Raw genomic sequence first — 25,461 nt, forward strand, 5'->3', positions numbered from 1 at the left:
TTGAACTCATGGACATCACCAGGTGCTGAGTTTCCTCCTTTTTAATGCTCTGCCAGGCCTTTACTGCAGCAGCTTTCAGTTGCTGTTTGTTTGTGGGCCTTTATGTCTGAAGTTTAGTCTTCAACAAGTGAAATGCATGCTCAATTGGGTTAAGATCAGGTGACTGACTTGGCCATTCAAGAATTTTCCACTTCTTTGCTGTAATAAACTCCTGGGTTGCTTTGGCTGTATGTTTTGGGTCATTGTCCATCTGTATCATGAAACGCCGCCCAATCAGTTTGACTGCATTTAGCTGGATTTGAGCTGACAGTATGTCTCTGAAAACCTCAGAATTCATTCGGCTGCTTCTGTCCTGTGTCACATCATCAATAAACATTAGTGTCCCAGTGCCACTGGCAGCCATGCATGCCAAAGCCATCACACTGCTTTCACCATGTTTTACAGATGATGTGGTATGCTTTGGATAATGAGCTGTTCCACGCCTTCTCCATACTTTTTTCTTGCCATCATTCTGGTAGAGGTTGATCTTGGTTTCATCTGTCCAAAGAATGTTTTTCCAGAACTCTTCTGGCTTTTTTAGATATTCTTTAGCAAAGTCCAATTTGGCCTTTCTATTCTTGAGGCTTATGAGTGGCTTGCACCTTGCAGTGCACCCTCTGTATTTACTTTCATGCAGTCTTCTCTTTATGGTAGACTTGGATATCGATACGCCTACCCCCTGGAGAGTGTTGTTCACTTGGTTGGCTGTTGTGAAGGTTTTTCTCTTCACCATGGAAATGATTCTGCGATCATCCACCACTGTTGTCTTCAGTGGACGTCCAGGACTTTTTGCGTTGCTGAGTTCACCAGTGCTTGCTTTCTTTCTCAGGATGTACCAAACTGTAGATTTTGCCACTCGTAATATTGTAGCAATTTCTCGGATGGTTTTTTCTGTTTTTGCAGCTTTAAGGATGGCTTCTTTCACCTGCATGGAGAGCTCCTTTGACCACATGTTGTCTGTTCACAGCAAAATCTTCCACATGCAAGCACCACACCTCAAATCAACTCCAGACCTTTTATCTGCTTAATTGATAATGACATAACGACGGACTTGCCCACACCTGCCCATGAAATAGCATTTGAGTCAATTGTCCAATTACTTTTGAGCCCCTGAAATGAAGGAATTGTGTTAAAAAATGCTTTAGTTGCCTCACATTTTTATGCAATCATTTTGTTCACCCCACTGAATTAAAGCTGAAAGTCTGCACTTCAACTGCATCTGAGTTGTTTCATTTAAAATTCATTGTGGTAATGTACAGAACCAAAATTAGAAAAAAGTTGTCTCTGTCCAAATATTTATGGACCTAACTGTGTGTATGGTCTGATATAATATTATATATATATATAATATATATATATATATATATAATATATATATATACAATCAACACTTAATTTTGCTATATATTGCCTTTGATTCTGGTATGTACAAGCATTACCCTCTGATGACGGCTCCTGGCAGGGGCTGAAAGCTTTATGATACATGATTCATCTTCTCCCTTTGTGGATCTCCAGCTGCAAATATGCAAACCGTATCACAGACCTTCGCTTCTCTCTCTCACTCTCTCTCTCACTCTCTCTCTCTCTCTCTCTCTTATTTTTATTTTTATTTATATATATATATATATATATATATATATAATATATTAAAACACATTCTGTGAAATTTAAACTATTAAATTATATAGTGTGCTCTGTGCATTCAGCCATGTGTTTTTGTTCTTTTCCCATGTTGTTTTATGTTTTTGGTCTAAATGTGTTTTATTCCTCTCTGGGTACTCTAGTTTTCATCCCACAATTTTATTTTTGGTTCTTGCCTACTGGGTTCAGACCCCTGCAACCTTAAATTGGATGAGATGGGTTTGAGATTATTATTATTATGTAGTTTGTTTTAGTGTAGTGCTTCGGTTTCCTCCTATAATTGGCTTTGCTAATTTGGCCCTCGTTTGTGTGTTCGCCCTGTCCATGGGTTGATCCTGCCTTGTACCGGACACTTGCTAGGGTAGGCTCCAACTTCCCCACAACCCTGCTCAGGATAGGCAGGTTTGAAAATGGATGAATGGATGGTATAGTGTATTTGTAATCCTGTAAGCTAACTGTGCTTTATAGAAATAAACTGAATAGAAACATATTTTTATTATCCATCCATGAACTGCGATCCAGATATTCTGCAGAAATCCAGTGCTGTTTATAAAAACTCTTAAACGTGTTATAGATCATGATTCTAGTTTAAAATAAATAATGGTATTTTCCACTTCAAAAAATTATGGTCTTGCCATCCGTGGCTTCAAGTAATGCTTGTAACCTGCTTTTGCAGTATTTTTACAAGTTGAATATAGGATATGTTTAATAGAACAAAATTGTCCCAACTTAGCCTTCAGTGTCTTTAGAATGCTTCTAATATCCATGCATCAAGTAACTGCAAATTATTTAATAGTAAGGAAAATATGCATTTCTTTTGAAGGTGATTTTTTGAGTAAAACTAATTAAATCCAATCTGCTGAGCATTAGTCTTTTGAGCATGAGCTTGTTTTGAAAGTTGTCACACACATGCGCACGGGAGACAGCTAAAGGACTTGAGAGAGGATAATTCCATGCCAGACCAGGGGGTAAAACTGTGTGATCTTCTGCAGACCAACTATGGGAAATTCCGCCTGGGCCTGTTGATGTCATTTCCGGTAACTGGACATGATGGCTTCACTTTTGGTTCCAGTCCCAATGTCTTCACTTCCTCTATCTGGCTTTAAAAGCCCCATTTTGCTTGTGACAAGACAGTTCAATTGTGGACTCATTTCTGTAAAGAGAATTTTTTTTTCTTTTTTCAGACCTAATCATCAAGTATACAGGGTGGCTACCCCAAACCTTTTTGTGGTGTCTTTTGTATGATTTCACAAAGTCTTCATATAAAGGTCATTTTTATAATGTGCCACTGGCATTCATCAATAATTGTACTTATCTTTGTTTTAGTCCAAGTGGGATCTTTTGATGAGAAACAAAAAAAAAGAGAAAATAACATTAATTTTAGGTTAATATAATGATGCTCTTTAAAGATATTTGTCACATTTTTCTTAATATTTACATTTCACTGAGAAATCAAAGTAAACTTTAATGTGAACAAGCAGCACTAGCCCTAGTCATGATTATTAAGTATTTTTGTTTTCTAAAGTAATTTTTTTGTTGAATTTTTTCATTCAATCATTCATTTTCCAAACCCGCTTATTAAGAGTCATGAGAGGCTCTAGTTTATTCCAGAGGTATCCATTGCAGGGCAGAGAACAATTCTAGACAAGTTCCACTTTATGATACAAGAAGATAACTAAGATAACTGGAGAGAAGCCCAACTGCATCCTGACAGAATATGCAAACTGAACATAGATTGAGACTAGGCTGGATTTAGGAGGTAGGATTTTTTTTTTTTGTTAAAAAGGTGTATCTTAATTGTTACTGTGAGATAATATTTTGTGATTTTTTTTTATCATCTTCCCAAATATTTCAATCATTTCAACTGAATTGCAGTATGACTGGTAAGCTTTGATTTTAGTTTAACAGCAAATAAAGAAATTACAGCTGCAGTGTTAGTCTACTTTCAAAGAATTACATAGCATCTGTAATGTTACTTAATGGTCAGCTTTGGCACAACTAAATGCACTTTAGAATCTTACGGTTTCCCTTTCCTTTACATGCTGGCAGCCTTGATGAATATATGGTTACTTAAACAGTTGTTTGGCACATACTGTGAATGACATTGCATTCAAACAGCTAATTGTGATCTGTTGTCATACTGACAGGAATTTAGTTTGTTTTACAGTTTCCACCATCTTTGAAAGTAGTTACAAACTCCACATTCATTTTTAACTTGCTTAAATGCAGGCAGGTAGAAAGAATGCCTTATGTTTGTTGCTGCAGGAAATTTTTATTTTAATTGGATATTTGACAAGGGCCTTGTCAAAGAAAGATATGACATGTGTGGAAGCCAGCCTGGACACAGACAGGCAGACACCGAAGGTTCAAAAGCGCACACACATTTATTATACATAATTATATACAACACCGCACACAACCCAGTACTCTCATACTATTCACCCACAGTCCAGGCCTTTTATCCAATGCCTCGCTCTTCAGGTCCACCTCCACTCCTCTCCTCCGAGCTCTGTCCTTCTTCCACCTGACTCCAGCCATCGAATGGAGGGAGGCGGCCCCTTTTATGCTCACCCGGACGTGCACCAGGTGCCTCCCAATGAGCTACTGCCGGCACTCCCTGGTGCGGCGGAAGTGCTGGCTGTGCACCCAGAAGCACTCCGTGTGTCCCTGGTCTTCGTCCCCCCCAGCACTTATGGGTGTGCGGAAGTGCTGAGGGCCAGGGCTCCTCAGGCATCCAGGCGCCCCCTGGTGGTGACCACAGGCCCCTATAGGGTTGAACTTCCATGCTCCTTTCCTGTGGTCCCCATAGCCACCAGAGCAGTCGCCCCCTCGTGATCTAGAGGAGGTGTAATCCCTCCTCTGGTCCTTCCGGGCATCCTGGCTGGGTATCGCCCCCAGCCACTCGCCACACATGGTAACTGGGCCTTGAATTTAGAGTGTACAAAGCAGAAGGGTAGGAGTAGGCATACTACTGGATATTCAAAATGTCCACATGGCAAGAATAAATGGACTGTATAAGAATTTTTGATTTATGTATTATGAGCCATTGTGGTATATGTGGTGCTTAAATCAGTTCAGAGTAGAGACTTCAATTAATATAATACATAATATAATTCAATATATATAATATATTATTTTTTTAATGGAAAAATGTGCAGAGACAGAATCAAAAGTTAAAATCAAAAAATAAATAAGGTACAGTTGGAATGGGATATTTGAAACTAATACTAATAAGCAAAAATTGCATTTGTAAACTAAGATTTAAATATTTTCTCTTTAAATATGACTGCAGCAACAGGTAAGTGTGTCTCATTTGTTTGTCACATTTTTCTATCCAGAGTTCAATCCTCAGATGAGTCTGTTCATTTATGACTGTATATAATCACATGAAATTCAGAGTCATCTAAGATAACTGGAATTAATATTAAAAGTACATAAACCTCAAATTTAAGCCATTGTTTTAACATCAGAATTAATTCTAATAACACTGGTGAAAAACCTGAGTGACAAGATGCAAACTGAAGTAAATGACAAACCATGCAAGACCTACAAGTAACAAAACACATCAAATTATTATATATACAGTGGTGTGAAAAACTATTTGCCCCCTTCCTGATTTCTTATTCTTTTGCATGTTTGTCACACAAAATGTTTCTGATCATCAAACACATTTAACCATTAGTCAAATATAACACAAGTAAACACAAAATGCAGTTTGTAAATGGTGGTTTTTATTATTTAGGGAGAAAAAAAAATCCAAACCTACATGGCCCTGTGTGAAAAAGTAATTGCCCCCTGAACCTAATAACTGGTTGGGCCACCCTTAGCAGCAATAACTGCAATCAAGCGTTTGCGATAACTTGCAATGAGTCTTTTACAGCGCTCTGGAGGAATTTTGGCCCACTCATCTTTGCAAAATTGTTGTAATTCAGCTTTATTTGAGGGTTTTCTAGCATGAACCGCCTTTTTAAGGTCATGCCATAGCATCTCAATTGGATTCAGGTCAGGACTTTGACTAGGCCACTCCAAAGTCTTCATTTTGTTTTTCTTCAGCCATTCAGAGGTGGATTTGCTGGTGTGTTTTGGGTCATTGTCCTGTTGCAGCACCCAAGATCGCTTCAGCTTGAGTTGACGAACAGATGGCCGGACATTCTCCTTCAGGATTTTTTGGTAGACAGTAGAATTCATGGTTCCATCTATCACAGCAAGCCTTCCAGGTCCTGAAGCAGCAAAACAACCCCAGACCATCACACTACCACCACCATATTTTACTGTTGGTATGATGTTCTTTTTCTGAAATGCTGTGTTCCTTTTACGCCAGATGTAACGGGACATTTGCCTTCCAAAAAGTTCAACTTTTGACTCATCAGTCCACAAGGTATTTTCCCAAAAGTCTTGGCAATCATTGAGATGTTTCTTAGCAAAATTGAGACGAGCCCTAATGTTCTTTTGTTTAACAGTGGTTTGCGTCTTGGACATCTGCCATGCAGGCCGTTTTTGCCCAGTCTCTTTCTTATGGTGGAGTCGTGAACACTGACCTTAATTGAGGCAAGTGAGGCCTGCAGTTCTTTAGACGTTGTCCTGGGGTCTTTTGTGACCTCTCGGATGAGTCGTCTCTGCTCTCTTGGGGTAATTTTGGTCGGCCGGCCACTCCTGGGAAGGTTCACCACTGTTCCATGTTTTTGCCATTTGTGGATAATGGCTCTCACTGTGGTTCGCTGGAGTCCCAAAGCTTTAGAAATGGCTTTATAACCTTTACCAGACTGATAGATCTCAATTACTTCTGTTCTCATTTGTTCCTGAATTTCTTTGGATCTTGGCATGATGTCAAGCTTTTGAGGTGCTTTTGGTCTACTTCTCTGTGTCAGGCAGCTCCTATTTAAGTGATTTCTTGATTGAACAGGTGTGGCAGTAATCAGGCCTGGGGGTGGCTACGAAAATTGAACTCAGGTGTGATACACCACAGTTAGGTTATTTTTTAACAAGGGGGCCAATTACTTTTTCACACAGGGCCATGTAGGTTTGGATTTTTTTTCTCCCTAAATAATAAACACCATCATTTAAAAACTGCATTTTGTGTTTACCTTGTGTTATATTTGACTAATGGTTAAATGTGTTTGATGATCAGAAACATTTTGTGTGACAAACATGCAAAAGAATAAAAAATCAGGAAGGGGGCAAATAGTTTTTCACACCACTGTATAAAGAAATAGAATCTCTCAATTTGCAACAAATAAATGGTGCAAATTGTCTTTTCGCTAATCATGTTTCTGTAATTTTTAAAACGTACAAATGAACCAGCAATCATAATGGGGAGAACAGCGGGTATTAAAATCATAATTAGAAAATGTTGCAAATCCCAGAGTAGAATACAGTGATCCCTCGCTATATCGCGCTTCGCCTTTCGCAGCTTCACTCCATCGCGGATTTTATATGTAAGCATATTTAAATATATATCGCGGATTTTTTGCTGGTTCGCGGATTTCTGCGGACAATGGGTCTTTTAATTTCTGGTACATGCTTCCTCAGTTGGTTTGCCCAGTTGATTTCATACAAGGGACGCTATTGGCAGATAGCTGAGAAGCTAGATTGCTTACTTTTCTCTCTCTCTTGCTCTGACTATCTGTGATCGTGACGTATGGGGATTGAGCAGGGGGGCTGTTCGCACACCTAGACGATACGGACGCTCGTCTAAAAATGCTGAAAGATTATCTTCACGTTGCTATCTTTTGTGCAGCTGCTTCCTGAAACGACATGCTGCACAGGGCTTCGCATACTTAAAAGCTCGAAGGGCACGTATTGATTTTTGACTGAAAAACAAACTCTGTCTCTCTCTCTCTCTCGCTCTCGCTCTCTCCCTGCTCCTGACGGAGGGGGTGTGAGCTGCTGCCTTCAACAGCTTTGTGCCGCGGTGCTTTGCATAGTTAAAAGCCAAACAGCCCTATTGATTTGTTTGCTAGAGATTGTTTTCTCTATCTATGTGACATTCTGTGCTCCTGACACGCACTCCTTTGAAGAGGAAGATATGTTTGCATTCTTTTAATTGTGAGACAGAACTGTCATCTCTGTCTTGTCATGGAGCACAGTTTAAACTTTTGAAAAAGAGACAAATGTTTGTTTGCAGTGTTTGAATAACGTTCCTGTCTCTCTACAACCTCCTGTGTTTCTGCGCAAATCTGTGACCCAAGCATGACAATATAAAAATAACCATATAAACATATGGTTTCTACTTCGCGGATTTTCTTATTTCGCGGGTGGCTCTGGAACGCAACCCCCGCGATGGAGGAGGGATTACTGTATTCCACCACTGAAAACTTTGGCAAATCGTAGTAATACTGGAATATAAGAGAGAAAGCATGACAGAAGTTGTAAACTGCAGTAAGCACATCCAAAAAGTTCAAATTGAAAATATGTAGCATGGCAATCTATGAATAAATACACTGAAAACAATGTTTACATTTTCTAAATTTAGTTTCAGAAAATAATACTGAAACCAATAATAGAAATTATGTGAATTGTACCATCCAATCAGAAGCTGGTGAAAACAGAAGTGCTGGATTATCTGAAAGGTACAAAATGTAACTGAACACCACTCTCACTCGACTTTATGCACTGACATTGATTTTTGACTCCTTGTTGATATTTCCTGTGACCGCTGGTAGCTTCCCTAACCAAGAAAAGCAAAGCTGATAATGAGGGAAGACCTAAAAAACATATGTCCGTTAATTTTCATTGTGAATACCTACTGCCCTAGATGTACCATACTGCCAAATTTCAGATTTTTAACTGAATGGGGAAATAAGTGTGTTTTTTTGATGAGTGAGTGAATGAGTCGGTGAACTTTGTTTTATTTGTGTACTAGGGGGCTTTGCTCCCTGCTCGCTTTGCTCGCCAACCCCCCGGCCTGCTCTGTGCGCCACCCACTTCGTGTCTCTGCCCCTCGCTTATGTGGATTTCACTTTCAGCAAACAACAAATCTTTCAATTCTCGCAGATACGCCTCTTCATTGGGAAGAAACACTACTTTTCTCTCGGGACTTGAAAGTATCTCCCTGAAAAAGTCGCGTCTCGTCCCAGGTTTTTTTTTTTTATATAATAGAGAGATGTATAGCATATATTAATATAACTACTGTCAGTTGTGTCCAACACATGGATAGCTGCTGGTATTGGGACCTGATAATATGTTTGCATATTTTGAGCATTTACATTTCAAATTCTGGTTTCTAATAACTTACTTCTTTTATTACATGCAAGTCAGAAAATGTTGTTTAACAATGTCTGCTAGGTTTTAATAATTTTCTTTTAGTATTATTGGTAGGAAATATTCTGTACTGCAATAATGAAGATACATACAGTATTTCTACACTCTGGCTCTCTTTCAAAAAGTACAACCCCCAAGGATTCAAGGTAGCAATAGGAAAGGAACCTTTCAATCAGAACCTGAGGTAAAGAACAGAATGAAGACATTGACAAGATGCACTCTTCATCTCTGCTTAGGGCTTTGTTGGGTGTAAGATCACTTGCTCATATGCTTTGGGATTTTCCAGTATCCACATTCAAGCCATCCTATGAAATTTCTTTGCCTGTTTGTCAAACAGCATTGAGACTACTTTTACTCCTGATCCACTTGCAGCAATATTTGTAGTATTACTGGATGGGATTAATGGGCTTATGTTGCTTAGTGAAAAATCTGTTGTCATATCTTATATTACACATCTTGCTTGTAACTTTATCTTACTTAATTGGAAATATCCTAAACCATCCATTATAATACAATAGAACATGGTCTCCTACTGTGTTTTAAAATTAGAAAAAAAATAAAGAACTCCTCCAGAGCTTCTTCAATAAATTATTGCCATATTCTAATGTTCTCTGTAATTAAGCATGCCAGACTTTTAGAAGCATATATATTCAAGTAGCAACAACACATTGGGCTCTCAGATTTCATAGCTCTCCAGAAGTGTTGAGGATGTAGTTGAGTTTTTTTTTTAATTATATAAAATAAGGTCTCACTTTAGAATATTTATATATATATATATATATATATATATATATATATATATATATATATATTTAGTGTTCTGCATCTAACTTATTGTAATATAGTTTTGTAAAGATTAAAAAAGACAAAAAAAAACATTATGGATCACAGTAACTAAACAAAGATCAATTCTAAAGGAGTCACAAACCTGGGTTGGATGTAAAATATACTGGACTATATGAAGGCGCACACCAGTAACAACTGAGTATTTGAGACACTTAGTAATGAATAACTAAAGGGGGTATTTTTGAATTTCCATGACATGGTAAATCAGTATTGATAAGTACTCCACTGTGGTAACTGCCAATGGTATTTTAAATGAAAGTACATGTGGTCTATATATTTTAACTTTGCTCATAAAAAAACAAAAAATAAAGTCTAACAAATGTACTCATTTTGAGATGTGTACGGACAAATCGACAATAGCAGAGTTGTGGTTTTCCATTTTTGTGTAAACATGTTTAATATATCAAATGGTGAATATAGGAGATGTCCAGCCTTCATGGCTCTGATTTCACTTCATTTACAGGCATGTAGTATAGTATACATTTTGATAAACACATGCAAGTAAGAATTTCACTGTACTCTGTACACATGACAATAATGACCCTGTAAACTTGTGTAGTAAAAATTGAAGTGGCCAGACTATGAAAATGCATACAACATGCAGGCAGTAGTTTAAGCTACCACTTTACAGTGCCAGGGACTTTGTTTTGAACGTGGAATGTTCCCCCCACCCCAGTTTTCTTTCTCCAGGGGAAACTTCAGTTTCCTTTTGCGTCCAAAAATGTGAATTAGATCGAGATTATAAATTGTTCTGCTATTTGTGTATGCGTGTCTGTGCATAGATGTACCATTTGGTGGACTGGTATCATTGCTGGGTCTCATGCTATTAAATTCCCTTTGCCTTGTAAATGGACAAAAGGATTTAGAAAATGTATTTTTGTTCCGTTCAATATGTACCCCTTTCTTTTACTTTTCATCTTTTATGGTATTTCCTTGTTGTAAAACACATGACCAAATTTCCTCTTGTGGGAAGTCCAGATGATTAATCTTCTTCTGAAAATTTGGCATAATTGCATGATATTTAATACATAATAATCTTTTCATTCTGGAGACCTGCTTAAGCCTATGCAGGGTCCAATTTGGAGATGATTAAGGGGAATGTAATAACACCATGCATAGAATAATTTTTATTATTGTCTCTCCAATTAACCTCAATAATTAATATGATCCAGAATATACTTTTTTTTTTTTCATTTTACTGACAAGATTCCAGTAAAATGTTTTCTGTCATGAAGCATTTTTATGAAAATGTATGAAAATTGAGTGCTGTGAGTTTTCATAACATACTGTCAATGGGCATACTGGATGCTAAAACTTTAATTGTAATTGCAAAGACAAGCAAATAATTAATCAAAGACAAGTATTTGAAATTGTTTATCAGAAACTGCTCAAGACTGCACTAAAAACAAACTTGGGTCTTAGCAGGGAATCAGAATGAATGTGTCATTCCCTGCATGTGAAAACATCTGACAAGTGGTGAAAGCTGAAAAAACAGTTTTCTCTGATGACACTTTATGATTTTCCCCATGACAAATAAAGCATTTTTATTATAGCAGTTAATTGGATATAAAACTCTCGCTCAATGAAAAAAATGTTCATTACATAAGTTCACAGATGGAATTCAAAGTCATTCTTGGAATGGTCTTGAATTCTATTTTGGAAGAGCTGAGCAGAGCAGTTTCATCTCTTCTTTTGGCTGCGTGCACCACTTATGACTAATGCAAAGTGTTAAAGCTGGAAAACAAATCTTAATATCCAGTCTTGGGTGGTAATCTTTCCTTTAGCTCAGCGGTATTGTTACTCCCTCATGCACTCCCTGGAGAGCAATAGAGGACCATTGATGGCAGGTTGGTGTCCACTGGGAAACCATTATGTTGAAAATATATGGTGTATATAATTTCAGTTATGGTGTATAAAAGGCACACTATGAAGTATTAAGATCATTAAATGTTAATACTTTAATGCCATAACAGATGTCTGAATAAAAGAACGGCTAACTAATACAGTAAGTCTACTTTAGTAACAGGTTACCTTAGTCTCCAATAATAATACTTTCTTCAAAGAGTATAGAACCTCAAGGTTTTATTTTCTTCAAATATGAATTAAACTGGTGTTTGTTTTTGTCTTCTTTGTTATGACTAGAACAGGCCCACTAGCATATTGGTTAATGATGCCTCATCTTCTACAAAGTATGCTTCAGGGAAATAGGTTCATATCCCAGCCTGGTTAGTGTCTCTCTGCAGATTCCCCATTTTGCTGTGCCTACATGGATTTTCTCTGCATAATCTAGTTTCATCTGAACAACAACAACATTTATTTATATAGCACATTTTCATACAAAAAGTAGCTCAAAGTGCTTTACATAATGAAGAAAAGAAAAATAAAAGACAAAATAAGAAATTAAAATAAGACAACATTAGTTAACATAGAAAGGAGTAAGGTCCGATGGCCAGGGTGGACAGAAAAAACAAAAAAAAAACTCCAGAAGGCTGGAGGAAAAAAATAAAATCTGTAGGGGTTCCAGGCCACGAGACCGCCCAGTCCCCTCTGGGCATTCTACCTAACTTAAATGAAATAGTCCTCTTTGTAGTTCGGGTTTTCACGGAGTCACTTGATGCTGATGGTCATACAGACTTCTGGCTTTTAATCCATCCATCATTGTTGGAACATCATGGTGCTTTGGGTAGATGGTGGTGGCGCACGCCACTACCAACAGGACACCGGAAAAGGAAACAGAAGAGAGAGTAGGGGTTAGTACAGATTTTGAATGAATAGTTATTATAATGAATTGGATATACAGAGTATCAGGATTAAATTACAGTGAAGTTATGAGAAGGCCATGTTAAAATAATGTGTTTTCAGTAGTTTTTTAAAGTGCTCCACTGAAGGACATGTTTTAATTTAATTGGCAACTCTTAATTTGGTTGGAGGGAATGAGTGTGCCCTAATGGACTGATATCCATTTCAGCCCTAGTGACCACCTTTTTTTAGTGCTACCTTGATAGGCTGTGGCGCCCAATAGCCCTGGAATGGAAAAAGTAGATTCAAAAGAGTGCTGGATGGGAGGTGCCGCCTGGCCTGCGTTGTATGCTACTGAATAACCATGGGGTTGGCAGACTCTGTTCTAGAGGGTCTCAGGGTCTGTAGACTGGCTCATAGTCTGATAGTCATGAGAAACTTTGACCCGAATATGGAATTGCTTGTTTAATTCCAACTCCTGTTTGCTTGTTTATTTCTTCTCTGCCTTTTCTAATTGGATAGTGTTTGTTAGTACATTCTGTTCTTACATGATATTTAAGAAAATGAGCAAATACAATAATAAATTCCAAAGACAATCCATGAAACTCCTTGCTTAACCCACACCTGATTTGAAGAGCTATGTATGTGTCAAGAAACCTCATATTATTCTCCATATTGACAAGTTACTCATTTCCACATTTTCACTTTTGATGAGAATGATAGGCAAAAGTAATGCCTTTTATCATTCTCCTTGATGTCTGCTTGTCAGAAAGTATCTGTTATGCTATTTTGGAACCTTTTAGAAAGAGGTGGTCTGGCTCCAGACAAAGAGACTAAAAAGGGGCCAAAGCACCCAAAAATCAAGATTATTCTTTGTAAACAGGACCTGTACTACCAAAATGACATTCACACTACATATGTATTCCACGTGAGTAAAGGGGTTGGTGAAATGGGGAGTCTCGCTGAAAGAAAACCCTCACATAGTGTACTGCAGTTCCCCAAGACTGAGTTTGCCCATCCCAGATTTCCATCTATGATGGTAAGATATTTAAACAGAGTTGATGACTTTCACAGAGTGATTGAAGCAGAAGGGTTACCACAGTTTGTCTGTTATACCCAAACAATGTAGCTACTTTGATGAATCAAAAATTTGAATAAAATTTTGGACACTTAATGATTCCTTGATTTATTTTTTTATTTGCCATTGTTTGTTTGTTCTGTGCTAGTATAATGCTGTCCAAGTAGTACAACACTGTTCTAACTCTGCTTTAAGACAGACAAAGGGTTTTTAAGTAATCAACAGACATTGGGACATCTGTGCAAATTGTTTACTTCAGCTTGCAAGGTTTAAGCTACTTTAATTGCTGCAGTTCATCCATAGGTTGTAACCTATTAGTTGTTCCAGGAAGAAGGTCCATTTGTAATAGTCTGAAATTTACTTTTTTTTCAGTTTTTGCTTGCCTAAAATTTAAATTTAAATCTATGGGAGTTTACTGCTTACCCTTTTTGGTCATTTGTTGCTTTTCAACTGATTAAATTTGAAAAAAAACTGGAAAACCATGAGGTGTTAAAACTTTTGACTGGTAGTGTACAGTGTATATGACAATCTCAGTATATACAGGTTGCCTTTCATTATATAGTGTGTTTCCGTGTACAGTGTATATACAGTTAAGAATACAGCACCTAAATCTAAATCCTAAACAGCATCTCCTAAAAGCCAAGACTCATTTATTGAAACCCACCTCCTTTAAACCTCAACCCCACCCAAGTGTTTCAGTAAGCGTTATCCCAAACAGTTGAAGTGACACTAACAAACATGGGACTAAAGGGAAATACCAGCAAAAGTAAAATGATTAACAAAAAATAAATATATTAATATAGGTAAATATGAATTACTCTGATAATTCTGCTAACAGTAAAACCTCACACTGTTGTGCTGGATATCTGGAAGGCATAGTTTGTCTGAAGGTACTGTGTATTCAGCAACTTCTGCTCAACGGGAAGTGGCATTTATCACATTCTAAAATGAAAGTATAAATCTTAGCTTGCTTGTCAGTAGGATACGCCATGTTTTTCTAAAATATGATTTTGGTACAGCATGTGACACTTGATCGACAGTCTTTTTATATCAGTAGTTCTAAAAAATGTAAATATATTGTTTATTGCCCCCCAGAACTCCAGTAGTCCTATTTTAAGTAACATCTACAAAAGTCTCTTCTGTCCACTCTGCCCATCAGCCCTTCACCCACACTGCTGGTGCAACTATTTATGAAGCCTGCATAGTCAACATCTGTCCCCCGCTGCCCTTTATGAAGCCAATAGCCAAGTCCAGAAAACAACATTTTGTAGAAAGAAAACCACAGTATTTATTATATTGAGAATGTGTGAGCGGGTTACTAGCACTAACTGTGAAGAAACCTTCAAAGTTTACACATTTATTGGTATTTTAACAGATGGTGGTGGTGGTACACATTCCATACTTACTGATTCCAGCTGTTGTTAAGTTCTGTTGATTTCAGAAATGCATTATTAAAGTAATTAAATTACACTGGCAAAGAGTACAAGTCAACGTTATCAAAAAGTCCATCAGTAATTTGTCTGCGATTTAACTTTGTAACTAAACTAATAACTAACTTCATTCCCTCAACCAAGAACTGGATAGGCAGGTGAGAAAAACAGATGGATATAAGTAATGTACTGCTGACTACACTGGCACATACACAGATTTACACATATGTAAAAAATTTGTGTACATTGTGGGGGAAAAAATGTGACTAAGTGCTCATCCAGCAATTGCTATCTCTTCTAGTTTAGGATGCAGGACTCGGTCTAATTTATCAGTGTAAAGATACTGATATTCTTTACTGCTATTGTATTTTCTTGCTGTGGTTCAAACCAATACCAAGGCAGATAATAAAGTATGTGATGGTTGGCTATTTCCATTGGTGATCCTGGATTTAGAAAAATTGTTTGTGAATTTTTGTTCCCATTCCAACATCATATCTGGATTGCTACTTGCTTTTTTTTTTTTTTTTTTAACCTCTTAAACTGAAAATGTAAGCAGAAAACTGCAGAAACATTTCCTGAGAAAGTTCAGAGGTTGCACATAAAATGGTTAGGCAGGTCTTTGTTATGAAGCAAGCACTCAAGTGAATACAATATTTAAAGCCATGGATTGTTAGCTGTATTACAATAGGGGTAAAGCCAATTTGTCACCATGGCTTTGCTAAGATTCCACACAGAGAGCCGCAACCATCCCTACCAAAAAATGATTTTCTTCTGGAAAGTTTAGAGGTTAAAAAAAATATAATAGGAACTTGTAACTTCTGAACTGAAAGGTGGCATTGTAGCCAGAAAGCTGGCAAATGCATATTTATCTGTGAGTAACTCTCTCCAGTGGCTTCACATGAGCCTCCATCGGTACTTAAGCTAACTTTACCCTGCTCAAATCGTGCCTGAAAGCCCATATTTTTCTCATGCATTTTTAAATCCCTGCAACCCTGAACTGGATAAGCAGGTTGTAAAATGGATGAATGGATTTTAGATTAGCTCTCTCTGCCTTTATTTTAAAAGGCCTTGTCAAATGCTTCTTAATACTGTACTGTTTATTGTTATGGTCTCTGTACAGCTTTTTTATTTTGTGTTCCTGCGTAGATTTAATCATTTTCACATTGCTTTATTGTACACTAAAAAGGTGTAGTTAAGGCCATAGTTGATGATTAACAATGCAAATAAGGTTATCAAGCCACCTTAAACTATTTCACAATTGCCAATAATAAAAATAATTTTTTAACATAGCACCTTTTTTCTGCATTGAAATAATTGTTTTTGCTATTCTTCTTCTCTGTTAATTTGCTGTAATTAAAGTACTGTAATCGTTTTTCAGCTTCTGTTACACTCTTAAAAATTAAAAGGTGCCAGAGTGGTTCTACCATTTTTGGTTCCCAAAAGAACCATCCAGAAAGAACCTTTATTTATTTATAGATCTGTTAACAGGCTCCATACAGCAAATGATTATGAGTAGATGGCAACATATTTGTAAAATACCAAATGGGTCACAATGTTAAAAAGATTCATGTTGCCCTCTTAAAAATAAAGGTTCTTTAATGTCACTATACAGTTCTTTACTGGGTTGTGTGGTTCCTCATAGAGCCATTGCTTAGAAAAACACCATTTCATTCTGAGACAAGTTCTTTGCATTTGAAGTTGTGTTTTTTGTGCTTTGTAAAACTTAATAATATACAGAAGAAACCAGAAATCTTTAACGTATGGTAGGCTATCTAACAGGAAGCTAACAAGTTAAGACAAACTGGACTTTGTCTGTGATATTGTTTGCAACCAGAGTCCTTTTAAAGACAGGACCCACTGGGATTTTACAAATCTGTTACCATCTATTTGTGTTTATTTGCTGTATTGAGCCTTTTATAGATCTAAATAAATAAATATTTATTTCTGGAACCTTCATGTGGATGGGTCTTTTGGGAACCAAAAATGATTATGTCCTGGTTTTCTGAATCTGTTAGTGTCTGGATAGGTAGCCTACCATACATTAAGATTTAGTTTTTTTATCCACGTTAGGGTTTTTTTTAAAGCACAAAGAACCAACTTCATATACAAAGAAATCTGTCCCAGAATGAAATGGTGCTTTGTTAAACAATGGCTCAATGAGGAACCACAGAACCTAGTAAAGAGCCGCAAAGTGCCATTAAAAACTAGTATTTTAAGAGTGTATTTACTGTACTGTATATATTCCTATTGTCATTTTTTAAGTTGTTCTGATTTTTTCAGTGTTTTTATTATCCTTGAAATTTTCAGACAGTTTTGTTCTGTTGAGAACTGATTTATCCTTGGTTTAGGAGTATATTCCTTTTGGCATTGATATAGCCATTAAAAGGCGCTATATACAACACTTATGGGTGCAGCATCACATTGTATGTAGATGCAGTTTCAGCAGAACAATAGTGCAGATATTGATCGACATCTGTAAAACTGGATTCAAGTTTCCCCTTGCTGGGTTTGTGTTCTGATCAAGCATGTTACAGCCTCTTGTGCTCGTAGCCGAGCAGCTCGTCGTTCCTTCTGCGCTTCTTATCAATCGTTTGCGTTCAGTGGCCGAGCTCAGGGTAGCTTAACGTTGTACATTCTTCTGACATTCGCGGCATTCTCCCTAGCTGTTGAGATATCCCCGGTATGTGTGTACTGTGGGTGACAAGTAGTTCTCCTTTACACGAAACATTTTTACTTGTCATTTACCTCGGTATGGAAAATAGAAGCAGTAGAAAGAGGCAATCCACGCACAACAACTAAACCAAGGGAGAGCACTACCTTTCGACTTGGCTATGGGGTAAATATGGAGAATCGTCTTTTAAAAAAGCCCAAATTTTAACGGCGTTAAACACACTTTTATATAGCACTACATGTTACATGTACAACAATGCAGATGGCAGAGCCACGCCTGGTTTTGCAATGCTTTTCACTATGCAAGGCGCTATAAAATGAACTTACCGGGGCAAAAGAAATAAGATTATATCTGCATTTAAAGAATGTGGTTCGGCTTCATTTTTATGCAAGTAGTGTTATTTTTAGATGCACCCTAATACAGTAATATGTATTTCGATCCATCATATCAAATTGTTTAGGATTGAGGGGGTTGGAGCCAGCCAGGCAGCAGCGGGCGCAAAGTCCAATCAATTCTATCACAAACGTATTGTGTGTAAATGAGGGCACTTTATTGTGAAGTTTTACAAATTATTGGAGAAAGGGAAACGCTAGATTGCATATTCTGTGGAGATTTTGCATTATAATGGGGGTATATAGGTAGTCTTAGTTACCACTAGATTATGGCTTTTGCACATTTTTAAGGAAAATTGAAATTTGGTAAAAAAAAAAAAAAAAAAAATTATCCGCTCACTAATAAATAGGCAGAGTATTTCAAGCAATGGGTTTAAGATTTATTAAATAAAACAACTTGCGATCTATAGCAATCCGCAATTATTCTAATGTTCCAGACTCTTGCTGTTTCTTTAAAGATGTATTCCAAAAGTCGGACAAAAAGGCTTTTGTCAAATTAGTTGAATGCTTGAGTGACAGAGCAGCAGGCCAACAGAAAGTCTGATGGCCCTGGCAGCGCTCCAATAGCTCTTGCAGAAGGAGGGATTTCCCATCCGCAAACTTTAGGAATTCTTCAGTGTATAGAAGGAAATAACAAAAGGACGAAGGGGGATGGGGTACCCTGCCAATTCCGTCCCTACTAAATTGTAAGGGGGGAGGGGGGGGGGGCTCTTCCTGCATTCTTTCTGTAGAGATACCAAAAAAAAGGCGGAGGAGAGAGAAAGGGGTGGGTATCTTCCAGTTGTATGTGACTTAATGGACAGCAGGAATGAAAGGAGTGCGCGACACGATTTAGGTAGGGAGGGAGCAGTGAAGCTTCATCCCGACCCTTAGATGTTAATTAATAACTTAGCTCCGGATCAGCCATATTTTTCAGCTTCAAGGATTTTGGCTCAGGCAAAGGAAATGGAGTTACCCGCTACATTTCTCTAGAGCGATGGAAATGCAAGATTCATTCTCTGAAACTAAAGGTAAAATCAGAAACTTCACTGCTGCATAAAAACTCTTTTTTTTTTTAACTGTCGATGTATTTTCAGGTTAGGACCTTTATGTTTAAAAAAGGTTACGTTTTTAAACCATTTACGTGAGACGCAGCCGCTATGCTGTCACTGTTATTCCCCCTTCTCTTGTTTCATTTCGAGTTCATTAACCCGATTGCTTGCAAAGTGAGGCAGCGAAGGTGAATTTTGCGGAGCACGCGTGTTGCGGGACAGTGCGTGTAGAGTAAAGACTGCCGTCGGCGCTGATCGCACGTCATGTCTGCCCGATTCGTGATTCCACTTAAACTCCCAGGTGTACACGATAGGGGTCCCCGACACCTGAAGCTTTTTGTAGGCTTTTCTTTATTTTCCCCATTGACGGTTCACTCACCTTGTCTGTCACGAAAGTTTACTGCGCTGAGAAAGGGCTGCTGATTGCATTCCCGATGTGTGGTATTTTCTTGGCAAACAGAATGCCCCTTTGTATTTCGAGACCTTGTAAGGTCTTCAGGTTTTCTTCTGTTACTTTGTTAAATGGAACCTAATTTACAGATAGTTGAGCCAAACACTGTCACTGTTTAATCTTTGGGGATCCCAGCCTTTTCAGAGCTTCGCATTCCCCAGCTTCTTCAGGCTGCTGCACTGAACATTAAGGTTAGAGATTTTTTCTGACCTACCTATGTATGAAACACCATCCATCTATTTTTTTTAAGTCGTTTCTTTTGATCCAATGGTGTTTCTGCTGCTCATCCATTTTTTATTATATGTTATTTAACTTTGGTCGAGGTTATGGGAGCACAAAGGGACTCCTGTTCTTGCCAGCATATAAAATATGTTTTAGACATTGCATGAAGTTGGATTTGAATTGACATATTGGGGGCACAGAGGACAATCGGACAATATCAGATGGTCAAAGTTCATGGTAGAAATATATCAAACTGTGAAAGAAGATAGGCAAAATCAAAGTTCAAACTTCAAAGGTGCAAGCACTAAAATCCACAGTATTAGGGGTGGGGGGCTCTAATGGCCCTAAAACAAAAATTGAGTCAGTGTTTCAAGTGTTAAATGCATAAGATGGAACTATTTGTGCTAATGACCAAACCACTCCAGGCGTAATTGCCATTTCCAAGCAAAAGCAATGTAATTGACAAGAGACACAGCAAATGGTATGGTCAAGTGCCAGGCATGACAACTGGTGCCTGTGCCAGCTACTAACAGGGCACAATCATAAAGGAGATAACAGCCTATTCCATGAACAGCAATACACTCAGTCACTCACATAGGACCATTTTAGATACATAGGTGGTACTTTTATTTTTTTTCCATTGAGGAAATTTAGCAAATATAGACACTCCATGCAGGAGTGCATTGTCAACCAGCAGCATGATTCACTTTCCCTGCTAGAATGAAATTGTGAAAGATGTTATCTAGGAATTTCTTGCTTTAATCAGTTTACAGGTATTTATTTATTTATTATTTCTTTATTCCCATGAATTCTTTTTCAACCCATGGAACAGCTTGCTACGACAGTATTGTTGCATGTATTTGATATTTATTTTGGTGTTCCTTATTATAGGTGTCATTGACTTTTGTCAAACTTGATGTTGAGTGAAATAAGTTCTACTTTTTGTTTTTAAAATTGATAGTTTAATTATGTTCACTAATTACACTGGGTTGTCCCACAAATTAACAATGAAGGACTGTACCAATTTAGAGGTGCCAGTCAAGGAACCCTGCACTTTGTTGTTATGTTACAGTTTCATAAATAAAATTGTGACCTTTTAGATGTCTGCAGTTGTTGTTTTAGTACCAGGATAAAGTTGGTTTAAACCTCTCAGAGACAGTGACTAGGTCTGGGATTTGAACCCTGATCTCTCGATTGATTAGGCTGCAGTTCTATTCACTGCATCACTTCCTGAGTGTTATAATTTGAATCGTTTATGTTTCTTAGATGAATTGTTTCTGAAAAGGAATGGAAAGGGTCATTCAATTGAAATATAATATAAAGGAACAATATTGCCCTCAAGCACTGTAGTCTGACATTCTTGCAAAAAGGGCTAATTAAAAGAGCGATGTCTTTAAATCACATCCTAGACACATGTTCGGCAAGGTCAAGCAAGGCTGCAGTGGTGGAGCTTTTTTGGAAGATTTTATGCCTGTTTGCATTTTCAGGTGGTTTCTCATTTGTATGTAAATTCAGCTTGCGCATCCATCTTGATTTGAGCTGCTTGTTTAGAGGGGTATGAAAATGTCTGTTTCCTGTTTCTGTAGACAACAATGAAAACTTTGCTGTGAGATTTGTAGGAATGCAGATGTGGATTCTTGCTCTCCCAGCGGTTCCTGCAAAGCAAAGATTGTGTCAGGCTGAGAGATGGACAGATACAATGCAAACATGTTAACCAGCCTGTCATTTAAACCTTTTAAAAACTTGATATTATTTCTTAAGAGAGAGTACTAGAACATGTAACTAGTTTTAAAAAAAAAAAAAAAAAAAAAAAATTGAAAGTTTTGGATTTTACAAGCTTAGAGATGGCTTCACAGTAAACCATAAGCATAACACATTATGTGATGATCTGCAGTTTTCTTTTTAAAGTTCTGTAAAATGTGGGTTATTGTGAAATATTTATATAAAGTAAAGATTGTTTAAAAAGCAGTTGATCATTATGTAGGTACTTTTGGTATTATAGCACATACCATACAGATTTGTATTGAATTTGTTTTAAGACACACACAGGTTTGTTTTTGTCCAGATGAGAATTTGTTTAAATTGTTTGGTACTTACTGAATGCTGTGATCATTGTCATTAAAGGTCCTTTTGTCCAACATGTTATCTAATTCCAGGCCCTGAACTGCTACTACCTTCATTTGCATGTTTTTGCTCAGTCCAGTGTGCTGCGTCCTTCCCATCTCTTCATCATACTCGTGATTTTGGGGTTGTGGAAGAAAACCAATGTAACAGGTTCATTGGTGATTCCAAATTGGCGGAGTGTGCTTGTGTGTGTGAGTGGGGCCCATGATTGGCTGGTGCCCTGTCTCGGACTGATTTCTAACTTGCACCCGGTGCTGCAGGGGTGGGCTTTGACACACCTTAGCTTAGAATTATATGGTACAGCATGTTTTAGTTTCTTTCCTTACTGTTTTTGGTGATGTATTTCTCAGGTCTTAGAGCTTTGGGACACAAATACAACTGTCCAGCTATTGTGCTAGTGGCTCAGTGGCTCCCTAATGTAGAGCATTTTGTTAGTGGCATTACTAAAATTTTCACTTATGTACTAATATGCCCAATAATTAAAAAAAAGAATGTTCGCTTCAGAGACACTAGAACCTTACGGATAAGGTACAGTATAATTTCAGAGTAGTCCTTATTATAGGATAAGAAGTCTTCAAATTCAACATGTCCGTGTAGATTATATTAATTTTATTAATGTAATACATCAAGCAATGATATGTATTCTGGTGGACTGATACGTCAAAATGTTTAAAGTGAATTTCTGGTGTGTATCCAATGATGGACCTCCACTGCTATGGGCTTCTTTCCACAGTCAATTACCTGAGCAAAGTCATTGATTGAAAGTGTGATCATTTCAAATCTGCTTAACTCTTTTAGGGCTGATTTATTTATTTTCCTTTTGTCCCAGGGTATAATATTTTTCCAAAAAACTCAGTTTTCTAAAAAGCACACAAAGCAATGGTTTCACACATAAATCAACATAAAATACTTATGTATGACAAATGTCACTATGCTTTGTGTTCCATGAGCCTCTACAATATGTAACTTCACATACTTATTACATTCCTGTTTGTCTCATCACTCATAAGTTGAAAGACACTTTATGGGGAAAAAAAACCAGCTTGAAGTAGTTGAGTGGCTGGTGGTTCATAGTGTCCCCTACTATGCCATGTCGTTTGATGAAGTCCAGTAGCCAGCTTGCTTCCCATGGATCTATGTCTGTGTAGTCCTCCCAGGGCAAATGTTGCCATAGGTGTGTCAGCTACAAGAGCGTGTTCAGCACTATGATCAGCTAGGAGCCAACCAGAAGGGGACTGATTAGCTGCTGCAGGTACCTATCTTTCATTTTTGATATCCAGATCATGTGGATCAAAATCAGAGTTCGATTAGTAAGAGTCCGATTCGGCAATATTACGAAAAAATAAATAAATAATATGCACAAGGTATTTTGCTTTGCGCATTCACTTTGCTTTCTCACCAAATGTCACTACCATTCTAGACATTGTTTACACTACTCATGCACACACAGGGATTCAACATCAAGTCAATGAATCTAACAGTCCTCCAAGCGAAGAAGGTGTACCTATAATGTAACAGTGAGTTTTATCGACGTTTACAGCCTTTATCGTCTTTTGCCTCCACCCTCAACCCCTTGTGTCGGCAAACATTAACATCTGCCCTAAAGGAGTTAATCCAATTCAGGTCTCTGACAGCATGGGACCCAAGGCAGAAACCATCTTTGGCCAGGGCACCAGTCCATCTCTGGGTACATTGGAATTCAGGGCCAGTTGTAAATTACCAGGCAGCTTAACCTTCACATCCTTTGTTATGTGAGAGGAGGCTCTGAGTATCTCACGCTAACCACTGCACCAGCATGCTGCCTAGTATTTGGATGTTACTCTTTGCTTTCATAATGTAATTAAAGTTGTCTTCAGAATTAGATAAACATTTCAATTATTTTACCTTTAAAATATCAATTGTGTTTGAAAAGCTGAGAAAAACGAAAAGTAAAAGTTTCTTTTCAGAAACTAGAGTCAGTTTGTACATTGATACTTATTGCATGGACTGTTAAAACACTTTGACTCGTGGTACTGTTCATGCTTTTTTGTTGATACCAGAATTTCTGTAGCACAGAAGACAGTGAAAAAATGTTCATATAGATTTTAGGTTAGTTTTTTAAAAGTGAAGCCAGTGTAGATATTTTTCTGTCTGGGATAGCAAATACCGAGGAGATTGCCAAAACAGTTTAGGAACACCATAACAAAACTGGAAATTTCAATTCAGTTCAGGCAAGCATTGGGCAAAAGAGGCATTAAGTATAAGTACAAGATGGAAAACACTGACCTACACAAAGACACATCTGAAAGGATTGGGAGTTTACATTGTTAAAAAGCCAAATACAATCTTTAGGTAATACTGTGTTGTATAATGAATGAAAATCGAGGGATTTTCTATTTGATTGTTTAATTAGTGAGACCACCGCTGGAGTATTGTGTGCTATTCTGGTCACCATACGAGAACGAGACCTAGCAGGACTAGAAGACCTGTAGAAGAGAGCCACCCAGTGTATCTTTGAACTTTTGAACATGTCCTTCTTGGACAAGATAAAGAAACTAAACCTCTTTAGTGGTGACAAAGGAGGCTCTGTGGATACTTAATCCATGTGTACAAAATTGTCAAAGGCATCAATAAAACTCATGTAGGAGAAGTCTTTGAGGTGAAAAGTAAATTACATACATGAGGTGAAAAATGAAATACATATGTGAGGTGTAAAATTAAAGGGAAGTACATTCACATTCAAGACAGAGTCCAGGAAGTATTTCACACAAAGTATTGTAAAAATCTGCAACAACCACCTGAGATAGTGCCCAGGTTGGAAATGTGACCCAGTTTCTTGTGTCTGTGGGATAGCTGCACTAACCGCTGAGCCACTGTGCCACTTGTGGACGTAATGATCATGTCCTTTTTGTAGGTAATGTACACTCCTTCAGCCACAGGTCTATAAAACATGCATGTATCTGTTAAGTATAAATCAGTCAGAGCAGCCAACCAGTGAATGCCCATTGAACCCAAGTCGTTAATGCTGTTATCTGGTTTACTGCATGCTCTCTCTGCAAGACAGAAAAAAAGATTGACAAAAATAAACTGATAAAAGGTGCAATTTGAGAAATCCGAAGCAAAGAGTGTTTAAAGAGACTTTAGTTTTTCCAATTTGTGATTGTAACAGGTTGTGAATCAAAGAGGTATGCTTTGTGTTTATTTTCAGAGCTTTAAAGATTAGTAGTTGGGTCTGGAAGACACTTCTGAAAGTGTCAGCCAAAGGAGTCCCACCACCTGAAGGGTGAAATGCGGAAAAGGAGTTAAACTTTAAATCTCATTGTCACCCATCTATTCTAGCTTTTACATTTCAGTGTAACCATGAACAAGTCCCCTTCACCTGCCTATGTTCCAGCTATTAGCCAAAAAAAAAAAGTCTATCTATGCACTTGTAAAATGCCATATGATGGTATTTACTATGTAAAGGTGCTATATGAAAGTTTTTTATTATTATTATTATTATTATTCAGCACATATCTAAACTCAAGCAGGAGTGATTTGTGCAGCTTGTATGTCATG

At 37.6% G+C, this 25,461-nt stretch overlaps 1 protein-coding gene across 2 annotated transcripts in view; it reads left to right on the forward strand.

The window, feature by feature from the left end:
- The window catches only part of amot (angiomotin), a 129,627-nt gene that overhangs the window by 9,431 nt on the left and 94,735 nt on the right, over positions 1-25,461 (forward strand). The window contains exon 1 of one of the 2 annotated variants that reach the window (XM_028815546.2): positions 18,826-19,106. The exons of the other annotated variant lie outside the window; for it this stretch is intronic. The gene's annotated coding sequence lies outside the window, so the exon portion shown is untranslated. Of the gene's footprint in view, positions 1-18,825; positions 19,107-25,461 lie in introns of those variants that run through there. 2 annotated transcript variants of the gene reach the window in all.

Source organism: Erpetoichthys calabaricus, chromosome 12 (assembly GCF_900747795.2).
Source record: "Erpetoichthys calabaricus chromosome 12, fErpCal1.3, whole genome shotgun sequence".
Taxonomy (NCBI): Eukaryota; Metazoa; Chordata; class Cladistia; order Polypteriformes; family Polypteridae; genus Erpetoichthys; species Erpetoichthys calabaricus.